The sequence below is a fragment of the Ornithorhynchus anatinus genome, chromosome 3 (genome assembly GCF_004115215.2).
Source record: "Ornithorhynchus anatinus isolate Pmale09 chromosome 3, mOrnAna1.pri.v4, whole genome shotgun sequence".
Classification (NCBI taxonomy): domain Eukaryota; kingdom Metazoa; phylum Chordata; class Mammalia; order Monotremata; family Ornithorhynchidae; genus Ornithorhynchus; species Ornithorhynchus anatinus.
Window position 1 is genome coordinate 75,599,017 of NC_041730.1, and position 22,739 is coordinate 75,621,755.

Genomic DNA, 22,739 nt, shown 5'->3' on the forward strand with positions numbered 1-22,739 from the left:
TGCAGACTCACTCAAGGAGTTGGGAAAGGAATTGTAGTAGGGAGAGAGGGCAATAACTGAAGGGAGCCATGGGGTCAAAGGAGGATTTTTTGGAGGGGATAGGGGAAGCATGAACATATTTGAAAGCAGTGGGAAAAAATAAATTGGAAAGTGAACAGTTGAAGGTGGTAGTAAGTGAGGGAAGTAGGAAGGAGCAAGTGCTTTGATAAGGTATGAAGGGATGAGGTAGGAGGTACAGCTGGATTGGGTGAATTTTGAGAGATTGGGAGATCTCTTCTTGAGATACTGCTGGGAAATATGGGAGAGTTGAAGAATGGAGAAGGAGGAGGGAGGGACTGGAGAGGAGCAGGGGAGATTTTAGGAGATTTTAGGATGTCTTCGATTCTCTCAATAAAGTACATGGCCAGGTCATTAGGGGCAAGAAATGGGGAGGCGTGCAGGGGACAGGAGATTTGGGGAGGGAGTTCAACTTATCTGCTGTGTAACGTTGGGCAAATCATTTAACTTCTCTGGTCTCAGTTTCCTCATCTGTAAAGTGGCCCACAATTATTGTTATTGCTGTCTTCACCTTCTACACTCCAGCTCATGCTCTTTGCTCCCCTCAAGCAAAGCTTTTTACAGCATCTCACTTCCATCTCTGACCACTTTCTCGTGTCCTTTTCTCTGGAACTTCTTGCCCCTGGAAATCCACCACTCCACAGTGGGTTTGGGACTTAATCTAAATGATGGCACCAGGAAATTTCAGAGGGGTGTGTGTGTGTGTGTATGCATATATATATATATGAATATCTTTTTCTTAAGTATTAATTGCAGTGAGTATACTGAGGAGACTAGTGTATAAATCTTAGAGAACAATCAAGAAGCAGCAGGGCCTAGCAGAAAGAATTTAGGGTCTGGGAGTTGGAGGACCTAGGCTGTAATCCCACCTCCACCATTTACTTGCTGTATGGCTTTGAGCAAGTCATTTAACTTATACAGAGTTGAGTTTCCTCATCTGTAAGGTGGGATTCAATACCTGATCTTCTTCCCTCTTAAACTGTGAACCCTATGTCGGGCAGGGACTGTGTCTAATCTGACTATCTTGTATCTATTCCAGCGTTTAGGGTAGTTCATAGTGGGTGCATAAACAAATGGTCTTGGTAATAATCCAGAGCCTTGACCGTGGGTGCTTCTGCTTGGGAGAAGGGAGGGAAGGATTTCTCACAGCTGATAAGAACTTCAAACTATGCTAGGATTAATCGATTTGTCCCCCTCTCAGGATCGCAACTGGAGAGTTTCCAGTACTCTACCGATCTCGGCTATGGGAGGGTGAGTCAAACAGAGGGATACCCATTCCATTCCTAGCTTGGCTAGTGGCTAGCGAGGGGAAAGCAATCTGCTACACGTCGAAACCCACCTGCGCTGAGCAGCAGCAGCATGGGAGAGAGTCGAGGGTGGAGACTCAAGTTTCCTGCACAGAAGAAGGCAGTGGTAAACCACTTCCATATTTTTACTAAGGAACTCTATGGTTACACTATTAGAATGATTGCAGATGGAGGTGGGGTGCTCCGAGAGAGATGTGTCCATGGAGTTACTATGGGTTGAAGATCACTCAACAGCGTAAGACAAGACAATCCATTTGTTGATTTGTGGAGAGTTAAAGGGACCACCTCCAGAAACCCATAAAATACAGACGGCTTGTGAACTGTAAGGTTTGGGACCCGGGACAGGCTAAGATTAGGACTTATATTACCAAAGGTAAATGGAAATGTTAAAAAGCAGTTAGTTATTGAAATTTCAAGCCCAGCAGTTAAAATTGCCCAGTATGCATTGAGTTGCTTGTGTACCACTAAGAATGACCTTTTGCTCTGTGGTTTACAGACACAGGCTGAATTCTCTTTACACTTGAGGCCTTCATTACTGATACGGTCTGTACTTCGAGATAATTGCTTTGATTATCGAGAATTACCGAAACATCTTAAGACACTTCTTTCTTCTTAAAAGCCAGACAACACATCTGAGAGGAACAAAAGTTCTAAAAGCCCACAGGATCTTGGGGTAATAGGAAGGAAGCAATGTGCAGAAAGGAAGGGAAGTGATAGTGGCTAGAGCGATAATGAAAACGGGATTTAGTGGCATTGTGTGAGTGAGTTGTGTTTTAGTAATATGCTTTCTCAAGGCCTTTGTAAAAAAGCTTTTTGTTGCTAGATCCCCTTCTTCCTATGCCACCGCCCCCCCTCCTCTTCATTTCAGATTGTTCATTTCACCTCAGCCTTTCTGACTCCATTCTGCTTACCTCTCACAGGATATCATCAGTAACTTGTAGTTTTTAGTAACTTGTATTTATTTTTTCCTGGGCCACCCAGGGCCTAAACCTCAATTGTTTACATTGGATTCCAAATAAAAGCCCGAATATGGGCTAGTTTCCACAGAGGATATCAGACCCGGCCATCTAGGATCTCCAGAGCCAATGTCCTTTTCCACCAGAGCCCTCCCTCTAAGGAGAAAGAGGGCGACACCTCTGTCTTGCAAAGAGTGAGGAGGCCTGCTACCTGTGACTTTACTAGGAAAGACTTGGAGGTTTGTACCCTTGGGATACTCCTCCAACATCCCTTAGTTCTTCACCTCTGCCTCTGGACTTCCTCAAATAATAATAATAATTTTAGTATTTGTTAAGCACTTATTATGTGCCAGGCATTACAAGATAACTGGGTTGGACACAGTCCCTGTCCCAAGTGAGGCTCACAGTCTTCATCTTCTGGAACTGAGGTCCAAATAAGTTAAGCGACTTGTCCAAGGTCACACAGCAGGCAAGTGGTGGAGCTGGAATTAGAACCTGGGTCCTCTGACTGCCAGATCCATGCTCTTTCCACTAGGCCATGCTGCTTCTCACAACCCGCAGCCTGGATAATGGAACTGAGCCTCAGGCAGGGGCTGGACCCAGAGCATGGACCTTATGTCAGATGGTTAACGAGTATTTATTGTATGTTCATTCAGTCATTTATTCATTCAATCAATCGTATTTATTGAACACTTACTGAGTGCAGAGCACTTTACTAAGAGCTTGGAAGAGTATAATACAACAATAAACAGACACAATCCCTGCCCATAATGAGCATACATCCACAGAACCTTACAGAGGACTCAGGTGAAGTGCCACCTGCCTTCCAGGACCCCAACAGGAAAGACCCAGCAGCATATGGCTGAGGAAGACATTATTCTTATAAGACATCTGTTTCAAACAGTGTGTTCTTTCTCTACTGCCCTTCCAGGGCTTCTGGCGGAAGTACATTCTTTCCCGGGGTTCGGGCAAGATTTACGATCGAAAATGAACAGATTTACCTGGCGCCCGGTCTATGAAAAACTTGTTCTCTTTAATTCCAGATCCTTTGCTCTGGATTTTGCAGATGCTAATATTAGTCCTGTTTTCATCACTGCACATTCCTTTTATTAGGTGAGGAGCTGCATTCTTGAAACAACTCTTGGGAAAACAATCATTCTCTTTCCAGACCACCCTGCTGGCTTGGGGTTGGTGTTCAGTGGCATAGCACATCTCTCAGCCATGTGGGAGGCTTCTGGGCAGCCTGAAGCCATCTGCTTTCTGGCCTCCTGCCCTTGAAAGTGGTTAGGAACTCCCTCTTGTCTTGTTATATTGGCCCACGGTCAACTTCCTCTACAAACATCAGGAAGGTGTTGGTACCACCAGGGCAATATTTCTTTTAACTTGGTTTTATGATTTCTTTTTCTGGCTACAAAATATCCTACAATCAAGCTCAGATCAATGCAGTAGAAGTCAATAGATTATATTTAATGCATATAGCTGTACTATAGGCCATATTGTACTAAGATATGCTTCTTTTTATTATGACCAGTTCAAGTAGATCGTAATAATAGTAACAACTGTGGAATTTGTTAAGCATTTACTATGTGCCAAGGACTGTGCTAAGCTCTGGGATGCATACAAGATAATCAGGCCCCACATGGGGTTCATGTTAAGTAGGAGGAAGAACAGCTGTTGAGTCCCCATTTTGCAAATGCAGAAAATGAGGCCCAGGGAAATTAAATGGCATCCTGAAGGTCACCCAGCAAGTAATAATAATATACTGGTATTTGTTAAGCACTTACTACGTGCAGAGCACTGTTCTAAGTGCTGGGGGAGATACAGGGTAATCAGGTTGTCCCACGTGGGGCTCACAGTTAATCCCCATTTTACAGATGAGTTAACTGAGGCACAGAGAAGTTAAGTGACTTGCCCACAGTCACACAGCTGACAAGTGGCAGAGCCGGGAGTCGAACCCCTGACCTCTGACTCCGAAGCCCAGGGTCTTTCCACTGAGCCAGGCTGCTTCCCTAAACAGTGCTCTGCACACAGTAAGTGCTCAGTAAATTCGATTGACTGAAACAGTAGAGTCAGGATTAGAACCCAGGTCCTCTGATTCCCAGCCCTATCCTCTATCCACTTGGCTATGCTGCTCTTCTACTGATGTGTCGTATTATACTGCGTTGCATTATACTGTTATGCCTTATGTTATATCATTTCTTATTGCATTCTAATTGTTCTGATACAGTGATGGAGTATTTTGATCATGTAGTGTTTCACTCAAGCCCTTGGGTTTAATGACCCTAACATCAAAAAAGCTGGAAAGGTCTTATGGGGTTAGTTGGAAAGGTCTTATCGGGTTAATTGATTCAGCTTCCTGTCTTTAGCTTAAATCAGTAGTATTGACAGTGGTCTGCTTTGGGGATTTTTTGGGTTTTTTTACATAGTAAAGATTTCCTTCTGTGGTAAACTCCAAGACTTCTCTCAGTAGTCTGTCCTACTATGCTCATCCCGCTAATAGTTAAGAAGTTCTTTTTTCTCATGTACAAAATGCTCCTTTAACTTATTAACCCATTTCCTTTTTTACCCTTGAAGCCAGCCATTCTGCTAATTTGGGGGTCCAGATATGCTGCTGCCGAAGGGGAATCTCTCCCTTAGAGAGATTATCTTCTTTGTTCTGACCTTACATGACCAAATTCAGTTCTCATGAAAATCTTGTAGTGCAGGGACTACTAGGTTGCTCCATAGCATACTTGACTCTAAAAGGTAATAAAAAGCAGTTTTCAGGCCCTTGGCAGTCTATTGATATCAAGTTAGGAAACTGAGCAGCTGGGAAAGAGACCATTATTCAAATCAGCCAATAGCACCTTAAATTTACCTTCATTGAATTTTTGGAACCTCCATCATGCTCTTTACACTTCTCCCTTCAGTTCATAAAGCATTTCCAAAAAAACTCTGATCATATTTGATCACAATATTCTATAGGGTCAATATTCTAAAGTGGCAGTCTAAGACAGACTCTTATTTGTGCTCAGGTCTTACTTAGTGGAAAACATTTGTCTCTCAACAGCTGAGGTTGCCCTTCAAATAGTCAATGTGACACATCTGCAGTCTTCACCACCGATTCGTCACTCTTATTTACGCTCTTTCTTGTTTTCTCTTCAGTGTGTTCACAGAAGGTCCTTTAGAGCCCCAGCCCTGGGTGGGTAGCTGTCTGGAACCAGAGGTGGGTTAGGAGTAGAGTCAGTTTCTGGATGCCAGTCCGAGGGAAGCACTGTGAAATGATCAAAGGGACAGTGTTGCCCAGTGGAAATAACACAGGCCTGGTGGGAGTCAGAGGACAGGGTCCTAATTCTAGCTCTGTCAGTGCTCGCTGGAAAATCACTTATCTTCTTGGTGCCTCAGTTTCCTCAACGGTAAAATAGGGATTCAATACCTGTTCTCCCTACTTAGTCTATGAAGTTCATAGACTGTGAGTCCAATGTTGGGTAGGGATTGTCTGTTGCCAAATAGTACTTTCCAAGCACTTAATACCGTGCTCTGCACACAGTAAGTGCTCAATAAATATGATTGAATGAATGAAGAGGGACTGTGTCCAATCTGATTTCCTAGTACCCCATCACCTAAATCAGTGCTCAGCACATAATAAACACTTAACAAATACAATAATAATAATAGTCAAGAATAAGTAAATGAATAAGGAAGATACTTTTCTTCTGGCTTTCCAAATTTATTTCTCTAAAATATATATACATTTTCCAAAAAAGCATTGATTTGAGAGAAGTTGTCCATTGCTGAAACATCAATTAAAAATTCTGGGATTTTCCCTTTTGCAGGCAGAAGGCTACAGCAACTGAAACATAATTTTTGCAAAATAAATCTGGGGACAGTTTTTTTGGATCATCTTTACTTCTTCGGAGCCCAGGAAAGTGGGCTGGAGCAGCATGATCTAGTGCAAAGATCACAGGACTAGAAGTCAGAAGACCGAGTTTTTATCCCAACTTCGCCATCTGCCTGCTGTGTGACCTTGGACAGGCCACTTAACTTCTGTGGGCCTCAGTCTCCTAATCTGTCGAATGTTCTCCCTCTGGCCAACCCTATGAGCCCCATGTGGGATAGGGACTGTGTCCAATCTGTTTAGTGCTTAGCAGTGCTTCACAAGGAGTAATAAATTCAAAGTAATGAACCCCATCATTATTTTTTTGAAAAAGGAAAGCTAAACTCCCACAGATATTCGTGCACATGCAAGATGCTCAACATCGGGCTGAAACTAAGGCAATGGGGTGGGAACCTGAAGACGGGGACCAGAAAGAGACTCTTAGTTGCACTTCCTTCTATTTTCCCATATTCTCCAGTGCTTGTTCCTGGAAGTCCCTTCTCTTCCCCATGATCCATCCTCAGGGGGCCAGGGAAGAAAGAAGTGGTCATGAGGTTATAGGAAATCTGAGTCTAAGTCCTGTGTTTTGGAGCGGAGAGTCCTGGACAAGAGGGAGTGGCTTAACCCTGCACTCTCTCCCCTCCCCAGCTGCAGCTGCTGAGGGACCAGATATTCTGTTTAAAGTGGGGGTGAGTGCCCTTCAAGATTCAGGGCTCCCACTCTCTACTAGTCCAGGGTGTCCCCCCCAAGATCAGAGAGATTAGGTAGGGTGAGCCAGGGCCCAGAAGTTGCTGCCTTCTTCCCCTTTCTCCTTCCCTCCCACCACCTCTGCAGCAGCTCCAGGAAAAGGAACTATGTGGGAGGGCCAGGGAGGCCTTCCTGGAGGCGGGGTGTCCAAAACCGGAACCACAGTCTGGCAGAGAATCGGGTCTCGTACCACTGCTTAGAGCCACCTCTCTGTGGCTTAAACCAAATTCGATTGGAGTTGCCGATGGTTTTCCGCTCTTCCCATTCCAGGTAACAACAAATGGAGAATCAATTTTCAAGCTCTAGAGTGTAGGATTTGCTTGATCTCTCCTGAGGGATGTGAACAATGCCCCAAGAGCCAGACCCTTTTTTTAATGAGCTCCCGTTCAGGGTGGTAGCTTCTCTCCCATGAGTCTGAACAAGGGAGTATCATTTGGTTAATTATCTATTTTCGACTCACCAAAATAGAGGTTGCCAACCTTGGGGTAACTTGTTGGCAGAAACGTAGGGTAGATCTTTCATCACATAAACCACACATTTCGGCTTCCGTGTGGCTTCCTCGGGGTAGAGCTTTTCAAACATGTTGTTCTTTACTTTTTGCTGGCGGAAGCTGCCCTGGCAGCTGGTCGGAGAACCGTGTTCCCTGTAATGTCTCCTCTGGGCTCAGGGAGACCTTTGTGCTGTAGAGCTATTTGGGCATGTGCCATTGTTTTCATTTCTAGTGATTCCTAAGCTGGTGAGATTCATAAAAAAAATCGTCTTGAACACCCACCGTCATCTCCATCCTGGATGGAACAGATTTCCCTGGTGGTTGGGGAAGGTGCTGCCTGAAAATATTGGCTTTTACTTCTTTCTAAAATAGGTCAAGGTTACCCAGCCAAGGACCCAAACTCAATTAATTAAAACAAGCCACTAAGGCCGGGGCCATCTTTTCATCAGCAAACACGAAAGCACCGGCAGGAAATTCAATTACTTTTATGGCTGGTGGCAGCTACGCAGTATTAATAAATCAGATCCTCAAAGGTATTTGGAAATAGTGGGCCAAGCTTTAGCCCTCTGTAAATTTCCTTGAGGGGAGCTGATCCAACACCTTCTACTGGGCATAAGCAGCTGATCTGCAAAGGCTGGACTGGCTCTAGAATTCTGAAACATAAATTCTAGGAAAAGAGTAGGTGTGGAGTCTTGGATTTTTAGAGTAGACATTCCCCCATGTCCTCCAAGTGGCTACTGGTTAGTTTGGAGCTAAAAGCCAGACTTAGCTAATATAGCCCCGTATCAATCCACTGGGATTTTCCTAGTGTCCTGGTGGGCCACTCAAATTTTAGATGCTTAGTGTAACATTATATTTTATATTGTTTATTTAAAATAAAAATGATTCCTCATTTTGATGTGAAAAAGAGAAAGGATTAAGGAAGTTTCCCTCAGATAAGAGAGGACAAATGGATAGTGAGCATGCTTTTTCATGATATTTAAACAGTAACCAGTGAATGGATGGATAAAGATTTTAGATTAGTCCCTCTCTTTAACGGGATGGATGGATGATGGAGTCAGTTGTCATGAAGTCCCTTCACAGAGACTCCACAATTGAGAAACTGCCCGAAGGAAGAATGAATTGCCTGGAGTGCTAAGTGGTTTGCATAGCACCACTCACACTCTTTTGGAGGAGGGGCAATTTCTTGTGCGGTTTTTTCATCTGGAATCTCTGTGACTGGACTTTATGCCCAGTGATCCCATTACCTATCCATTCCCTTAAGAGAGGTCTGTTCTAACAGGAGCAGAAAGACTCTAAGAGCCAGAACTAGCCAAAGATGAAGGGAATGTGAAACAGGCTCAATTGTAAAATAGCTTAACCCTACAAGTAAATGAGTTTCACAAAAACAAACAAAAAAACAGTGACCGCTCAGTGCAGTCACACCAAGAAGCCCATTGTGAGCAGGCTACATGTCTACCGACTGTTAAACTGCACAACGTGGCTCAATGAAAACAGCACGAGCTTGGGAGTCAGAGGTCGTGGGTTCTAATTCCCGCTCCACCACTGGTCAGCTGTGTGACTTTGGGCAAGTCACCTAACCTCTGGCCTGAGTTACCTCATCTGTAAAATGGGGATTAAGACTGCACGCCCCCCGTGAGACACCCTGATTATCTTGTATTCCAAGTGCTTAGAACAGTGTTTGGCACATAGTAAGCGCTTAGCAAATACCATCATCCACATAGTGATGGTAGTTGAAGCTATGGGAGTGATTGAGTTTGTCTTCCCTGTACTGATAAAGCCTTCTCTGGAAGACACTGTAGTCACTGCCTCATCTCCCTGCTCCCGTTCCTGTCCAAACTCCTCAAACAGGCAATATACACCTTACCTAACAACAAAATAGTAAAAATAATGCTTGTTAAGGACCTACTATGTGCTAACACTATATTAAGTGTTGGGGTAGGTAGGTCACAGTGTCTATCCCACATGGGATTCACAGTCTGCTGTCTTTATTTCCCATCAGTCAGCTTCCTTCCTGATCCTCTCTGATCTGGATTACGTCCCTTCACTCCACTGAGACCACACTCTCCAAGGTCACCATGGGGGGTTTCTCATCCCCTACCCTCAAAACCTACTTCCCCCATTAGATTATCAGTAGTCCTCAGTTCTCCCCATATTTAAAATCCTTCTGAAATTCTTCCTCCTCCAGAAAGCCCTCCCCAATGAAGTGCCATCTTTCCAGATCACATCTGACAGCCACCCTGACGCACATTCAATTTATATTAGTTTAGACTTATTTATGAATGACACATATCTCTTCAGATAGATTGTATAATCCTTGAAGCCAGAGACCAAGTCTCTTATAAACTCTCCCACCCTCCTAGTTCAGTGCTCTGAAACAGTTTACCCTCAATAAACCCTGTTGATTGATCAGTTAATTAACAGGACCTCACAATGGCCCTTCTTCTATTTCTGAGGACAATTAAACTATGTCTCCAGGGTGCTCTGAGCACTTTGGCTAAAAATGCAATATCCAGGAAACTCCATCAGCTCTACCTCTTGTTGCCTGGGTAAGAGAAATGTTATAATGCACCATAAAAGTATGGAGAAGTGAGAGAGAGGCAGGAAAGGGGTTGCTGTTGAGCAGATCACTGGGTGAGTCCATGGAAGAGAAACTGCATGTATACTTCCACCATAATAATGATAAAATTAATAAATAATAATTATGGTACTTATTAAGTGTTTACTATGTGCCTAGCACTGTTCTAAGCACTGGGGTAGGTGCAAGTTAATCAGGTTGGACACAGTTTCTGTCCCACATGGAGTTCACAGTCTTAATCCCCATTTTCCAGATGAGGGAACTGAGACCCAGAGAAGGTAAGGGATTTGCCCAAGGTCACGTTAGCAGACATTTGGCTGAACCAGGATTAGAACCCAGGTCCTCCTTCCAACCCCATGCTCTATCTACTAAGCCATGCTGCTTCTCACCATTCCCTCTTCCAGACCGAACAAGAGTCATCCTGGCCAGCAGTTAGTAGGCTCACCTCCTTAGCTCAGAAGGATGTATAATAATAATAATTGTGGTATTTTTCAAGTGCTTTCTATGTGCCAAGCACTCTAACAAATGCTGGTGAAGATACAAGATAATCAGATGGACACAGTCCATCCCACATGGGGCTCACAGTCTAAGTAGGAGGGAGAACAGGTTTTGAATCCCCATTTTACAGATGAGGAAACTGAGGCACAGAGAAGTTAAGTGACTTGTCCAAGGTCACAGAGTAGTTAAGGGCAAAGTCAGGATTAGAACTCAGGTCTCCTGTTTCCCAGGCCTTTGCTCTTTCCGCTGGACCAAGCTCCTTCTCGCAGCTTGCATGGGCATGACTTTCATCATTAAATTTACGCTATCTTCACCCAGGATATTTTGGCATATTTTGGATGCATCATCAGGAGGACTAATTCTCTGGAGAAGACACTAATGCTAGGAAAAGCCCAGGTAAAATGAGGAAGAGGCAGACCAGAAGATGGATTGATAGGCAACAGTAATGGGAGAACTGTTATCAAAGTTACAGATTATGGAAGAAGATAGAACATTCTGGAGAAAATACAACCAAAGAGTGGTTATGAATTGGAAAAGACTTAATGGCACATGACAATAATAATAATACTGTCAGCCAGGAGAGAAGTTTCTTTTGGGTACACCAAACAGAGCCAAAGTTCTTAGAAATGAGCCAGAGCAAAGGAACGAGATGGAATGGTTTTCTGGGCCTACATCTTCTCAGGCAACACTTGAAAGAGTCATACTTCAGAAGGAATCTCGGGGAATAATTTCCAAGATTTAACTGTCACTGGGGGTGATATAATTTTGAATGTAAATTCAGAAGCCATTGTAAGTTGAAGTGTGGAAAAAGAGAAGTGTTCTTTTCACAAAGAAATAGTGTGAATTACAGTCTGAGAATGAATCTAGTCTTACAAGTCAAATCCTTGAATAAACTAAGACATGGAATTTTGCTGAAAAATTCCTCATGGATTTACAAGTTGCCGTAAATCCCCAAGGAAATGTGTTTCAAGCTATAAACCTGCCTGAGGTACACAGATCTGCACAGTGTAGAGAACTAACATCTTTCCACAACAAAGATACCTCTGATCCTGAAATCCAGATCTATCGAGTGTTCTGTCCTCTGTGTTAAATATCACTTAGAGTTAAAGTTAAATGGTTCAAGCAGGCTGGAAGATATAAGCCAAAAAATCCAGTGTGAATTTCTTAAAAGCCTGGGAATTGAGAAGTGTTTAATCTGAAATAATCCCCTTTATCTTGTAATACTGGTGAAAAATGACCTCCTATTCACAGTGATAAGCAGTTTCTGCAATGTATCTATAGGAGAGCTGGGAAAATTCTCCTGGACCGCCTTTTCAATTCCAGCCTTAATTCCTTATATCTTTAGTGGCCCCAAATCCTACTATTATCTCAAAATTTGGGAGTTTGCAGTTGGAGCCAATCACTCTTCATTAGCGATTTCACCAGTTTAAGGTGGTTGGTCATTTCTAACTCCCAATCTGTATCTATCCTACTGAAGGAATTGAAGACAATACCATTTTACCTGAAGGAACAAAATCATTGAGATAGAATTCGCCACAAGATTTCTCTCCCCTAGTCCCTTGCATCATCCTTCCTGTCCTCAGACTCTGACATTTGTAGTCTGACAATAATTTGGATGACTAACATCAGGAGGAGAACATTAGATCAATGTGATTCACAGCAGCTAAAAGGTGTTTGGCAAATACTCTCACTGTCAGCAAGGCACCTTGCTGTTGTAGTATTAAAACCCAAACTATCTTCTTCAGCTTCAGGAAACCCTTGTTTGACTGAGTGCCCAAACTTATGGAACTTGAGGATGCTCGGCTATAGGGAAGATTGTCTTTCACCTTCTGAATGTTTGGATATTGAGCCTGAACCGGATATCTGGAGGGGATATGATTGCAGAGGGTCTTCCTCCAATTCTTTTGAACTTAAACAGAGCCCTGGGCTGATTGTTGAGGAAAGAACTTTCAGGGGAAATCTGAAGTGTCACTTGGATCTTGGTTCATTTGGGATCTTAATGAATGAGCATGGTGCTTTTGATTTTGTTTTAACTCAACTCAGCTGCCTCTCCCATTCATTTCTGGTAAATTATGTGAGGAAATATATACATAAATATATACATATATGTATAAATATTCTATACAGACATAGATAAACATGTATGTATAAAGATATATATATAGAGAGAGAAGCAGAGTGGCCTGGTGGAAAGCGCATGGGCATGGGAGTCAGAGGACCCTGGTTCTAATCCCAGCTCTTCCACTTGCTTGTGTGATTTTGGACAAGTCATTTAACTTCTCTTTGCCTCAGTTACCTCATCTGTGAAATGGAGATTAAGACTATGAGCCCTATGTGGGTCAGGGACTATGTCCATCCTGATTACCTTGTAGCTACCCCAGTGCTTAGCAAAATTCTTGGCACAAAATAATCCCTTACAAATACCACAGTTATTGTTATTATTGTAATGGCATTAAACAATGGGTGATCAAAACTAAAGGGGCATTGGCAACATGATTGTGCCTCCCCTAGACCATCTTATATAGCTCTGGATTGTTCTAGGTTAACATACAACTTCAAAGAACTTGATCCAAGAGGGCTGAGGCCAGTATAAAGGTGTGTGTTGAGAGGAGGGGGTCATTGTCCTGGATCAGAACCAAAAGGAAGGTGGGGCAGCAGGGCAACTATTTCCAAGCCTTGAGACATGCAAAGACCGTAGACCCTCATAGTAATATTTATAATTATTAAGTGCTTACTGTGTGCAGAGCATCCTATTAAGTGCTGGGCAAGAGTATTTGAAGAGGGAATAAGACATGTTCCCTGGTCCTTGAAGGGCTCACAAACTATGAAAACTGAGGAAACTCAAGTGGCGCCCAACAGAGAGTGGTTTTCTGCTCCACCAGGGCACTTCAAGAGAAGTAGCATGGTCTAGTGGATAGAGCATGAGCCTGGAAATCAGAAGGACTTGAGTTCTAATCCTGGCTCTGCCACTTGTCTGCTGTGACACCTTGGGCAAGTCACTTCACTTCAGTGTGCCTCAGTTCCCTCATCTTTAAAATGGGGATCAAGACTGTGAGCCCCATGTGGGATAGAGATTGTATCCAACCCCATTTGCTTATATCCACCCCAGCGCTTAGTACAGTGCCTGGAACATAGTAAGCACTTGACAAATATCACAATATTATTACCATTAGAAAGAACGGTCACAGCTGGAGCAAGTTGTCAGATTAATGGAGGGATTGGATCAGAGTATTGGGATTCGGGCTCATCCTGCAGCAGAAACAAGCCCACATAGATTGCCAGGAGAGGCATAGTTGCCCTGAGATGCTCTTGAATTATTGGAAATTCCAGTGTGACTTTAAATAGCACAGCCAATTCCCTCAACCTCTGAAGAACCATGAACATTATAGCTATGTTTCCTAGTGGAAAGAGCAAGGGCCTGGGAGTCATTCATTTATTTATTCTTTCAATCATATTTATTGAGCACTTAATGTGTGCAGAGCACTGTACTTAAGCTATTGGAAAGTACAATTCAGCAATAAAGACAAATCCTGCCCACCCCGGGTTTATAGTCTAGAAGGGGATGACAGATATCAAAACAAGTAAATAAGCATTAATATAAATAATACATAGATACACATCAAAGCAAAAAAAGCATCAATATAAATAAATTTGAGATATATACAAATTTACAAAAGTGTTGTGGGTCAGAGGGTTGGGTGAAGAGCAAGGGAAGTGAGTCGAGGTGACACGGAAGGGAGGGGGAGCTGAGGAAGAGGACCTGGGTTCTAATTCTGGCCACTTGTTTCCTGTGTGATTTTGGGCAAGTCAGTTAACTTCTCTGTGCTTATTACCTTATCTGAAAATGTGGATTAAAACTCTGAGCCCCATGTGAGACATTGACTGTGCCCAGCCCGATTAGCTTTTATCTACCCCAGCACTTCGTAAAGTGCCTGGCCTATAGTAAGCACTTAACCAGTGTCATAAAAAAATGGCAAACAAGAGTGTAGCATTTTAGATTAGGAAGAACAAATGCCTGATAAAGTACTGTTTAACTGTGTCATCTACAAACCAGTTGTGAATTTAGTTATAAAAATCCAGCTGAACCTGACGGAAAGTGTTTCAGGCTATTCTATTCTTTTCAGCTTCAGTGTATAAGGTCACATTCATTCAGTCAATTTGGTCTGCCTCTCAGTAAAATGAAAAGTATTCATCAGTTGTGAGTCAGGTTTTCTCCTCTTGTCATACACTTTGCAAGACTGAGTTGGTTTTAGGATTGCAAGTGAAGAGATAATAAAGAAAGGAAACGTGATACATAATTTCTGTTGTTACAGGTACCCAGTACCAGGAGAGGTGTACAAAACATGGAGAGAAATATGAGGGTTGGCAGGGCTTGCCTTTTCTCTTTGGAATGGCACTGTTCTGTTGCTACCATAGGGTTGCCAAGCTAATTACAGTGTGTTCTACCTGAATGTTGACAGCAAATAAAATCCAATGAACGAGAAGCTTTTCAATGAACATGACCTGTCAATTTTAGTTAGTTATTCCTGAGGGAGTACAGTCTGGGCTTTCAGATCCCTGAAAGAAGCCAGTTCCAACATCAAACTTGTCTTGTGTTTGAGGAAAAAACAACAACCCACTGCAGTTATTAGATGGGAGCTGACTTTCAGTGCCCTCATCTAAACATATGAAAGACCCCATACAATGACAGCAGGATTAGTTCAATTAGAAGAGTTGAGGCCAGAATGAAGTGGTTTTTCCATCATTATTAAAACATCCCAGAAAACTTATAAGTACAACTGAATTAAACTTGGGTAAGGAAACCTGAAACCATGAGGAACTTCTTGATGAATGCCCACAGAGTGATATCTCTCAGTGGAGATTAAGTCACAATGGGCTGAGTGCTTTTTGGTCAAAAACAGACGAAACTCTTAATTTGAGGGCTGTTTAATTTCTGATCTTGAGGCTAAGTGGGCCATGTCTTGATTTAGTATGTCTGGAGAATCCATAATGCATTGGAAGGATGTCGGATAGCAATATGAAAAGACATCACCTTAGCCTTCAGCTAACAGACCGAAACACCCTTCACTAAAAGAATAAAGGAATGTTAAGTGTCTGCACACTAAATATCAAGAATAATGAATTTGGCTCCCCGCACCTTCTATCAACTCCACTGTATTTCAGGACCAAAATTTAGGGGTCTCAAAGGGGACAGGATCAGGCTCTAGAGGGGCTGAGGACTAAAGGGGTCATGCCAGAGGAGATGAGAGTAGGGAAAGGGAGAGAGAAAAATGGAAAGAACAAGGAAAATTGGTTCGGGGGGGAGGGGTGGGTGGATGTGGAGAGGTAGAGTTAGAGGAATATGGCCAGGGGAAGAATTAGTAGTTGCTTCTTAGTCCTCCAACTCTTTGGTCCCCCCATCTCTTCTCCCTCTTATTCCTCCACTTCTTCCATCCCCTGCCACTCCTTCCTTGCCATCTGCCACCCTCCACTTCAATCCGTCAGTATTGTCTAGGTTGTGGTGGAGGTGGCATCAATTGTTCAAGGCAGAGGAGAGTATCGATGAGGCAGAAGAATCAGATGCCAAAGGAGTACAGGAGGAAGGGCAGCTACCACCATGATGGTGACAGTGCCAAGACCAATTGTCACTGCTATCACCAGCTCAACTGAGGGCATCTATCCAGCCCTGCCCCAAAGAGGACTGGGATAGCTCATTATGGGCAGGAAATGTGTCTGCTAATTCAGTTGTATTTTCCCAGGTGCTTAGTGCAGTCCTCTGCAAATAGTAAGCACCCAATAAATACCATTGTTTGATTGACAGAATCCCAAAAGAGTGGCTGACCATACACGGGGGAGTGAAATCTTAGCTAAACCCCCTCCACTCTTGCCCCTGCAGTAAGTGGAGCTCTGTCTCAAGAAAAGGATCTGTTAGTGTCAGGAGCATTTTGAGCTCCCACAGTGCTTTCAAAAGGTGCAACACTTTTTCTGGGCTTTTTGCCCCGCTGAGAGACCTCGAGACCTTCAGTGGCCCAGGTTCCTCAGGTGTAGGCATCTCATATCCCCTTTAGACTGTAAGATCACTGAAGGGCAGGGAATGTGTCGGTTGTATTGTTGTACTGTACTCTCCCAAGTACCTAGTACAGTGCTCTACACAGAGTAAGTGCTCAGTAAATGCAACTGAATAATAATATGAAGAACCAATTATGAACTATTAAGATGTTTGTCCATCCTAAGGAGATATAATAATAATAATAATAATGATGATGATGTTTGCTTAACTCTTACTATGTGCCAAGCACTGTTGTAAGTGCTGGGGTAGATACAAGGTAATCAGGTTGGACACAGTCCCTGTCAAAGTCAGAGGAGTTTAGAGTCTTAAACCCCACAAAGAGGAAGTGAAGTGACTTACCCAAGGTCATACAGCAAACAAGTGACAAAGCGCAGATTCCTCTGATTCTCGTGTCCTCTGATTCTCAAGCCTGTGCTCTTACCAACCACCCTCAGCATTAATGAATACCCATATTCAGTTATTCATTTGGTCACTTCACTCCAATATACTGATGGTACTAACCACTACATCCTTGTTCTTGCCCCTGCTACACCTGCATGATCGACATCTACCTGATTCACCCAATTAGGCTATAAGACCTGCTCCACCCGCAACAGGGATCATGGCTTTGGCATATGGTCGTGCTTACCTGAACAGTAAGCACTAAAATATCATCAATTGATTTGACTAGCAAACTCAATAAAGATCACTGCAGCTGGAAGTTCTGCCTGGTTATAACTTTGCTTATGAACCTAATCTCTAAGTGTGACCTAAATAACACTGTACCATTATTCATTGTCATATTTATTGAGCACTTTTATAGCCACAGCCAATTTTCTCTTGACCAAAGAGGTCATTTCTTGGCACTGAATCCCCAGTTTTCATCTACTAGTGTAGTTCAATAAAAGGTTGGTGGCAGGAGCCCCAGAGGCAGGAAGCTGGCACTTGAGGCATTCAAATATCAGTGCCACTCATCCACCCTACATAGAGGATGAGCTGATTGAAAACTGGACTATTTGGTAAAAAAACTTGATGACAGCCACCCTAATTCCATTTTCTCTGTGGTTCTTCAAGATGAATTGACAAACTGATAAGAATATTAATTCATTATTGTGCTTTGATGCTCTTCAATCTTTCTTAATAATTCATTCATCTAGAGCCATGTGATTTCTAGATTCTCTCCCTATCTTATTGTTTCTTGACACTAAAGATTCTTGAATGACAGCATGAATTCGACCCAAAGAAATATGAACTCATGTGCTCTTCAATCAACAGTATTTACTGAGTACTAACTGAGTGCAGGGCACTGTACTGGTGGTATTTGTTAATGTTAAGCGCTTACAATGTGCCAGGCACTGTACTAAGCACTGGGTTGGGTAAAAGCAAATCGGGTAGGCCACAGTCCCTTGTCTCATGTGGGACTCACAGTCTCATATTTCATTTTACAGATGAGGTAACTGAGGCCCAGATTAGCAAAGTGACTTGCACAAGGTCACACAGCAGACAAGAGGCAGAGCTAGGTTTAGGACCCGTGACTTTCTGGCTCTCAGACCCGTGCTCTATCCACTAGGCCGTGCTGCTTCTCTAAGCACTAAGCACTACTGAGTGCTTGGAAGAGCACAGTACAATAGAGTTGGTAAACGTGATCGTTGTCCTCAAAGAGCTTGCAATCTTGTGGGCTCTCGAGGGCCCCCAAGGGCCCCCAACCCAACTAGAGGTCAGAAGCCCAAAAGGAGACATTCCACTCCCCCTCCGGTTTTTCAAGATAAGCATTTGGCATTTCCTTCTAAACATTTCCCGCAGGTGGTGTCTCACCTGGGAGCTCACTTTCCTGACATATTGAGGAGAGAGTAGAAGTTTGGAAGGGTAGGTCAAGGTGTAATAGAGTAACTGCTGAAGGTCCCAGTGACAGGGAAACTGAAGATCCCTAACAGTGATGTTAATTATCTGCAGAGCTTGAAATCTGACATATTTTCCTGCGGGAGATTGAGGAAGGCCAAATAGCCCTGCAATGACTCACTCCAGAGCTACCCAGGGTAACGGTTATGTGCACTGGGAGACCCCTGTTGGCATTCCAGCCTGTAAATTATGGTCATTCCTGAGAGGTAACAAGAGAGGTTCTGTCAGCTGTGCAATTACTTTGTTTTGGCAGGACACTTTGGAGTCAAGAAAACATTGGCCAGAGTTCAAGGCCAAGATTTTGGATCAGCTAGCTGCCACCATAATTTTTCAGAAATGTGATGACTGTTCCTCAAGAAATAGTTTCCTAAGTAGGCTGCAGGAATGTCTCCTGTTCATGTTCAAGTCTCTGAAAGAATGATGCCCTTGGCTACCAGTAACATGGCACAGGCAGTTACAGACTGGTGCAGTGCTTCACAAACACAGTGGTAACCTTTTAGAATGTGAGGTTCGAGGGGAGGGGGGTGGCGAGGATCCTCCCTATTAAAGGTTAAATAAAACTAGTCCCAGAGGAGTGTGGTGGGCACATGGTATGGTTCTCTGTTGGCCTGTTGCCCGGACAACAGTAATTTGGGCTTTTGACTACCTGCTGAAGTGGTGGAAAACCATTGTAGTTAAGCTTTGCCAAGGGGTGGCAGGTGTGAATGGCCTAATTGTAAAGTACCATGATCCTTCATGGGACAAGACCCAGCCACAAGCTATCCAGTTTCAGGGCATTCTGAAGGGCTTGCCCCCTGAAAGAGAACCAGGAAGAGAGATGACCATGGGGAGCAAGTAAGAAAGGCCCTAGGTGCAAGCAGTCCCTAGAATTTACAGACATATTGATCTCACATCTATTTGTCCATCTTTTTTCCTTATGGGATCATTAATGCTTCGAGGGTAGGCATCAAATATGAATGTTTGAACTACAGCAAAGGGTCTCAACCTTAGCCAGAAATGGAAAATGTTGCCTGCTCTAGATTTCATCTGAAATACTTCCTCTCATAATCCAGATCTGCCCCTCAAATCCCACTCATTCTCTCAGTCTCTATCTCTCTCCATCTTTGTCTCTCTTTCTCTCTCTCATACACACACACACACACACACACACACACACACGTTGAATAATGATAATGGTATTTGTTAAGCACTTACTATGTGCTCAGCACTGTTCTAAGCCCTGGGGAAGATACAAGGTAATCAAGTTGTCCCACATGGGGCTCACAGTCTTCATCCCCATTTTACAAAGGAGATAACTGAGGCACAGAGAAGTTAAGTGACTTGCCCGAAGTCACACAGCTGACAAGTGGCAGAGCTGGGATTAGAACCCACCACCGCTGGCTCCCAAGCCCAGGCTCTTTCCACTAAGCCACACTGCTTCTCATGAGGAGAAGCAGCCAGAGCATGGTTCTAGGATTCCATGATTTGGGGATTGCTTCTTACTGAGCTCTTGGTAGAGGTTGGGACTCTGGGAAATCCATTTAACTCCCTTCAAGAGGCCTTCCCTGATTAAGCCCCCATTTCCCCTATACCCTCAACCTTCTGTACTGCCTATGCACTTAGATCTGTACCCTCTCAGCATTAGATAGCCTCACAGCATGTATATAGATCTGTAAATTTATTTATATTAATGCCTCTCTCCCCCTTTATACTATAAGCTCCTTGTGGGCAGCAAATGTATCTCATGTTGAATTGTGCTCTCTCAAGCGTTTAGTACAGTTCTCTGCACGCATTACACACTCAGGGATTAACTTACTGATTGCAAGTTGTTAGCAGCTACAGTCATTTCTTTTACCTGTTCCAGCTGCTAGCCCTCTTTTTGCCAGGCTCCTTGGAATTCTCACCCTTGGATTTCTCTCCTGACACTTTCCAAGCCACTCTGAATAGCAGACTCAAAGCACCCAGGAGCTGCTAATGTCATTGATGCTGCCTTAATGGAGAGATTTCTTTTGATATATGTTAAATAACTGGGCTTGAAAATCTCTGTCATAGAAATTTAACAGAATTTTGCTCCTAAGGTGATTTGGCATTATAATAATGAATTTAGCAGATGGTGGAGTAAATACAAAACTGTTTACATGATGGCAGCTGGAAGTGCCCGGGAGTTTTACATCTGCCAGACCGTATTTCTCTCCAGCTTCATGATTACCCAGCCTCCTCTGTTCATGTCAACCCAACTGTCCCCTCAAGCACACAGGCATATAATGATATACATATATATATATATCCCAATTATTCATTTACTTATTATCTCTCCATACTCCTACCATTTCTAGTTTTATCTTTATTCTTCCTCTTGCCACTCTTTGAAAATAATCTGTGTCTATCCATCTCTCTCAGTAGAATGTATGCTAATTGTGGGAAGGGATCATGTCTCATACTTCTATTATACTTTCTGAAACTCTCAGAGTGCTCTGCTAATATCAGACACTCGGCATAGTGCTCTGCTCATTTCAGACACTCATTACAGTGGTCTGCATACAGTAGGCTCTTAAATACTTTTGAATGAGTGACTGAAAAGCATAAAGATACTGGGTAAGGCAAGCATGTGAGGATAAAATACAACAACCAACACAGAGTATTGTGGAGGTGAAAATCAGGGCTGGGCATTCATGAGTTCTTAAATCCATTAGGATAAGTAACAATGGAAAAACAAAAGTTAGTGATTTGGTTCTCCTAGGAAGTGAAGAAGATCCATTCTCTTTGATGAGGTAGAGCTTCTCATTTGTTGGACTTTGAGGATCAGTTATTTATTGTACAGATGGCCATAAGACATGGCCCCTGTCCTCTGGACAATTTCATTTTAAAGATAAAAGAATGGGCTAACATAAATATTTGTTTGGTGGTCATTGATTTTATGGACTTATTCAGTAATCAGTTATTTTATTTACCGTATAAAAGACCACAAGATATAGACCTTGCCTGCCTGGGCATTTCCATTGTTAAGATGGAAAAAAAGAGACCAACCATGTTTTTCTTCTCTTTCTTTTATTTGCCCTACTCCCCAGCCTCCTCCAACCCATTCTATAGGAATGGACGAAGGTGAAAAGGATATAATTAATAGTGTGTGTGTATGTGTCTGTGTACTTAAGTGCCAGTGGCAGTCTTAGAAATCTATGAAACTTATTGAGCAAGATCCTACAGGGGAGTTGTTGGATTTTTCTCACTGTCCCCTACACAAAAGAAGCACTGCACTGATAGCTGATCCTTGGACTCTATCAAATTATTCAAAATTTTTGCAAATTGTTTATGCTCAGTTCTCCTCAGAGAGTTGAAATGGGTTGAGGCAAGCCCATGAAAGGGCAAATCATTATCTTTCTTTATTCCCTTTGGCAGTATCCCCCCAGCACTTCCCAAGCCACGCATATCAGACTCAAAGAAGACTTTCAAGATAGTTGAGGATACAGTGGTGCCTGCTGAGGGTTGTGGTCTTAGAAATATTCAGTTTTATGATCACAGATTGCACCCTTCTCCATTCCAGTCCTCTTGCATTTCATGGGCCCCATGAGATAGTATGGTTTTGGTTTACTCCTTGCAAAAACATCACCCCTATGGCTAAAACAACTCAAGTTCATACCCAGCTGGTGATAAGACATTCCTTTCCCCGACTGGGTATTGAGCAACATTCATCCTGAATGACTGTTTGCAAATGGGAAAGAGCATGAGGCTCAAACTATTGGATTCAATCTCACTGTCAGTGGCATCATCTTCAAACCCAAGGCCACCAACCCATGTGTGCCAAGTTGGAGAATATCTTCTTCCTCCTTTCCCCACCCCATACTACTATACATTTTGTAGGGTCGCTAGGCACCCTATGCTACTGTGTAAATGTCAGAATTAACCTCAGGTGTACTCTATTTGGGAGGAAGGTCACGGAGGCTAGGTCTGCTCACTTATAGGCAACTGCCTGCCCCCTCAATAAACATGACAGAAATTCAGCAGGCAGTTCTAATGAGAACACAATTCTTCCCTCTGCAACTGAGCAGAAACCCAGTTCTAGCAAAGAGCTAGCTGTTTTCTCTGCACTTCCATAGGATAGTTTTACTGCATCTCTAGAAAACTCTGCTCTGGGAATTTCACTTTGCTATAGGAAGAATGACCTGTAATCCCTTAAATCTGCTCATAATGGCTTCTCTGTATGCTGTTAATCAAGACCCATTTCTTAAGCCTTTTGCTTAAACCACTCTCAGTGGACAAGTTTTCAAGGAGTGTGTCTGCCTGTCACTTGGTGAATTCATTTTGGAAGGCATTATTTGTTTACAAATGAGAAAAAACCAAACATTG

General features: G+C 43.1%; 1 non-coding gene across 1 annotated transcript; it reads left to right on the forward strand.

Moving 5' to 3' along the window:
• The first annotated feature begins 1,248 nt into the window (after positions 1-1,248).
• LOC114810366 lies at positions 1,249-1,386 on the forward strand. The gene has a single exon (XR_003758067.1). It is a non-coding gene; the product is annotated as a small nucleolar RNA SNORA7 (small nucleolar RNA).
• The last annotated feature ends 21,353 nt before the right edge of the window (positions 1,387-22,739 follow it).